Below are 5,205 nucleotides of genomic sequence, written 5' to 3'. Positions count from 1 at the left end.
ACTTCAGACTACTCATGGTGCTCCAGTTAGTTTTTCTAGTGCGCCACTGGCACGGGGTTCCTAAAATGATTATTCCAGTTATCCAGCACAGTACGAGCAGCCACGCTCGTAGAGTGGTGATACTAGGCACATCATGAGAGATTGTCCCAGACTTTGGAGGGATTTTATCACGACCCAAATCGATGGGCCGCGATGGGCACCCGGTACTATACTCAATCGAGTACCAACGTAACGTATCTTTCGTATCATACTATCATAGGTTAATGAGCCGAAAAGGCTATCGTGAGATAACTAAAATAAAATATAAGAGAATACTCGACATAGGACGACCCAACATGATATATAAGCTTATGCATGTGAATAAAACGTAAGAGAATACTCGACATGGGACGACCCAACATGATATAGAAGCTTATGCATGTGACATACGGGCCTATAAGGCCGACATAATAATATAAGTATCTATATACATGACATCTGTCTACAAGCCTCTAGGAGTATATAAACGTCATAAAGGTCGGGACAGGGCCCCGCCATACCAATCAATACATGTCCAAATCATACTGACCAAATAGGCAACTCCAGAGCATGTGGAGTGCACCAACACCTTCCGCTGAGCTGATAGCCTACGAGGAGAACTGTCAACCTGTCTATCGGGACTTGCGGGCATGAAACGCAGCGTCCCCAAGCAAAAGGAATGTCAGTATAGAAAAGCACCGAGTACGTAAGGCATGACAGTAGTATATAAAAGACATAAAAGAAACATAGAGTAAAGAACTCAACTTGTAATTCTTAATATCTCTGTGAATCATGAAAAATTTATAATGTCATGCATGTGGGTATAAATGACATACCATGCATAGGTATTGTCACGCCCCGAACTTGGGGAGGCGTGGCTGGCACCCGGTGCCATAGTGGCCCGAGCGAACCACTGTGTAACTGATCATTCATTTCCTTTTATAACTATCATGGGCCAACACGGCCACAACTCGTAATGTAAAATTGTAAGTGGACAAATGTTATATCAATGAACCATCGTTCATAAAACATGAATATATATGGGCCGTTAAGGCCTCTGACATACTGTACATAGTAAACCTGTGTCTACAAAGCCTCTCAGATTATTTGATATAAAATGGGACAGGGTACCGGCCTACCCATAAATCTGTAGCAAAACTCTGACACGATGACTTATAGACATAGCAGCACTCCAAATGAGGTAGAGTCTTACCGATCTTTTGTTGAATGCTAACCTCGTCTATTATGAGGGCTCGTCAAACTGATTGTCTGTACCTGAAGGCATGAATGCAGCATCCCCAACAAAAGGACGTCAGTACGAATAATGTACCGAGTATGTAAAGCAGAACTGAAACATAATAATAAGTCAACATTAATTAAAGACACGGAAGAAATATAGAGTAAATGATGAGACCTGTAAGTCTAGATGACTCTGTAAATCATGAAATACTTATAGTGGTATGCATATCCGTATGAATATCATGTCATGCATAAGTACATGTGTTCACATTATCATGCCTCTGAGGGCATCCCATCATATTATCTCAGCCACTGTGGGCAAAATCATCAACGTATACCAGCTGATCAGGTGGTGGTGTGTATATAACGCCATAACCTTTTCCCATATCCCATATGCATATATTTATATATATATATATATATATATATATACGCGTATATAACGCCATCTGATGCCACTGTGGGCAAAATCATCAACGTATACCAGCTGATCAGGTGGTGGTGCATATATAACGCAATAACCTTTTCCCATATCCCATATACATATATTTACATATAAATACGCGTATATAACGCCATCTGATCATGGGTCAATGTACATGAATGCAATGCATGAAATACATAAGAAATACGTTAATAAGAAAACGGAATGTCATAAAAATCAACATACCTTTCGAAAACTTTATCAAATACGTATTTTTCTTTGACTCCTTTACCTTGGACTGTCCAACATTGTCCCTCTGTTGCCTCACTCTCAAACTGACAGATCTCATACGACGTCTAAACCCAAAAGGAGGAAATTTAATTTAAAAGGAGGATCACACATATAATTAGTAGTAAAGTGCCTTTTTATGTACAGACATAATAACTGTCCGTATATAAATGTTCCATAAACAATAAAATTCTAATTTTATCTCCGGAAGGACTGTTAGACTTTTAATCAGCGTTCCTTAGTAGGAAGTTGCTCACCCAGCATGTGTATATGGAAAATAAAAAAAAAACAATCAATAAGTTGAAGTAATTCATCTTTTTCTTCAGTAAGTAATTAGTATGTTTATATCAAGAAAATTTACTAATCCAGACCCAAAAAAGACTACAAGTTGAACACATCGTCCTCGGCGCCCCAAAATTCACGAAAAGCCAAATAAATCATGGTATGTGCCATGAACCAAAAAATATAAATATTGGTAAAACTATTTCAGAATCACAGATACCAGTAGCGAATCTGGTCAGGTGGCAGAGATAGACGTAAAAATCAAGTCACCTATGATATGATAAGCACGTTGATAAATTTTAGAGAAAAAACTAAATATAGCACACAAACATGGAAATACAAATGTAAATGCATTTCAATATATAGCAGAGAATATTAATTTTGCCCTTTCCAATTAGAAAGAAGATCATAATTACAAAGTATATGTATTCCTCATCTAACAAAACAAATCATAACTATATTACATAAAGTAAAAATAAAATAAAATAAATCCACTACCATAAAAAAAACTCCTCACTAAAGTTTTTATGTAGTTAAGTTTCCAACCATAAATAGGAGTACGTTCTCAGCATCTGCTCATATATTTCTTAAAGGGGTTAGCTTATGCCTATGTTACTGTATATCTATGCAAGATACTTACCAATTCAAATATCCTATAAAATACAGCTACAAGAAGGTCCCTGTAAAGCAAAATACTAAAATTACTACTAAAACTACAAGAAAGTCCCTATAAAGCAAAAATACTAAAGTACCATTAGGCAGGAAAGTGAATTCCCATGTATTCACCAAAATACAGAGCACCTCATCTGAGGATTTTTATCTAATAGAAAAGTCAGAAAAGAAATTTATCAGATAACCAAAAGGAGGTACAGATTTAACAAAATATGTCTTAGCTCCAACACAATCAAAAGGATTAATTAACAATTTCACCTCATTAAACTACAAAATTTTAAGGCTGTTGCACGAAATTAGAATTAGATAATGAGAAGAGAAGGCAATACTTTTCTCCACAATGGATTGAAATCTTTGTTAATATCAAAGTATGCAGGTGACTCACATTTTTGTAAGAATGTGAAGTCCCATATCTATAATTTGCCACATAATGCAAAGTGACTAAGAGTCACTTCTTTGGAAAGTGGCTTGCTGCCACGTAATCCTTTTATTGGGGAATTTAAACTTTATCTAATAATAAATTAGGTAATATCTCGCTACCCGGTAATTAATTAATTACCCGCATAATTAAGAATTGTCTCAAATTAATTAAAATTTTACTTATTTTTGATACACTTTATGTACCCTACCATCATGGTCATGTGTTACTATATAAAATAAATACATACACTATTATTAAAATATCCATGTAAAAATACATATATTTTCTCAACTTCAAATTTTCCTAATCTCATCTAAAGAGTACAAGTTTTCGTACGCTTAATTTTTTTGAAATAGTAAAAAGATAACCTTCTTTTCTTGTGAGGAAATAATTTATATCTTTATAATAAAGAAATTCTTTTTGACCTATAAATTTTCAAAACGGAAAAAGGATAACTTTTCTTATGATAAAATACTATCTACTCTTATAATAAATAAAACCTCATTTATAAACTCTCACATGTCATGTATTTAATTTAAAACTTATCACAACTATATAAAATCGTATCTATCAACTTTTACCGAAAATGGTTTACTTCAAAGAAAATACATATCAAGCCAATACATAGTAGTTCTGAAATTCTTCAAACTTACAGGGTCTTACATGCATATCTTCATGTATAACCTTAATCTCTTCCAACTCATATGTTATTACTTCGATGAATCCTAATGTTAAAGTATGGGATGTAACAAGTATATGCGTACATAACAGCATCAAGCCTCTGAGGGCATTCCATCATATTATCTCAGCCACTGCGAGCGAAATCATCAACGTATACCAGTTGATCAGGTGGTGGTGCGTATATAACGTCATAACCTTTTTCCATATCCCATATACATATAATATACGCGTATATAACGTCATCTGGTCATGGGTCAACGTACATGTATAAATGAATGCAATGCATAATGAAGTAAGTCAGTAAGATTTCTCGGAATGTCATAAGATCAATATGCCTTCGGATAAACTTTAGCAACTTACGTATTTTTCTGATACCCATGAACAGAAGATATAATAATAGGACACATGGGGAATCAAGAACATAGGCACCCCTAATACTTCTATGAATAGAGTCATTTATGACTGTCCCGCATTTGCACGTTTCTTTTGTATCATATGGATCATGCTAAAAGTAAAGAATGGATAGCCTTAACACACCTTAACTTCATTGAGCCCTTAATACCTTCCAAGAAATTTTTCAAACAACCCCAACTCAATCTACCACAGCATAAGGAGATTCAAAATCAATATTGAGTAAAGGCTAAGTCCGCAAATTAAATTAGTAGCTCGTTTATGTAAAGTTGGGAAGCATCTCCCCAATAACAAGAGCCTCCTCCAGTACCATATACCAACAAACAATGACCATAGAAATCCAACAATACATAATTATCAATAACAAGACACCATAAAATAACAACAAGTCACAACTACTTCACGACGAGTGGCAAGCTCCAATTGGAATCCGTATACCCCGTATCACCCCTTATAGACTTCTTACTTTAAATTAATAATATCGTTAAAATGATAATGAATTCATTCATCGATGATTCTAGCCTTATACGATATATTTATATCATGAAAAACAATCCACAACTCCAATTATCCTCATTTAGAAACTTTATTCACTAGTTCATGTCTAGGCCATCCATTTAACTTAATCAATGTCAATATAACCTTAATAAGAAGCAATAACACAATATAATTACCTCCTACAGTGGATTCAAATCGAAATCCATGTTATATTTAGCTTACAACAACTATAGTAGTGTCAAACACGCCGAAAATATTACAAAGAATGACT

General features: G+C 34.7%; 1 long non-coding RNA gene across 1 annotated transcript; it reads right to left on the bottom strand.

The window, feature by feature from the left end:
* Positions 1–421: 421 nt before the first annotated feature.
* Positions 422–3,291, bottom strand: LOC142172967 (uncharacterized). The gene is made up of 2 exons (XR_012702244.1): positions 3,004–3,291; positions 422–2,037 (listed from the first exon to the last, which is right to left on the bottom strand). It is a non-coding gene; the product is annotated as an uncharacterized LOC142172967 (long non-coding RNA).
* Between the last annotated feature and the right edge of the window lie 1,914 nt (positions 3,292–5,205).

Source organism: Nicotiana tabacum, chromosome 18, assembly GCF_000715075.1.
Source record: "Nicotiana tabacum cultivar K326 chromosome 18, ASM71507v2, whole genome shotgun sequence".
In the NCBI taxonomy this organism is placed as follows: domain Eukaryota; kingdom Viridiplantae; phylum Streptophyta; class Magnoliopsida; order Solanales; family Solanaceae; genus Nicotiana; species Nicotiana tabacum.
The sequence above is the reverse complement of the archived record's forward strand: the minus strand, read 5'-3'. Positions and strand labels throughout refer to the sequence as shown.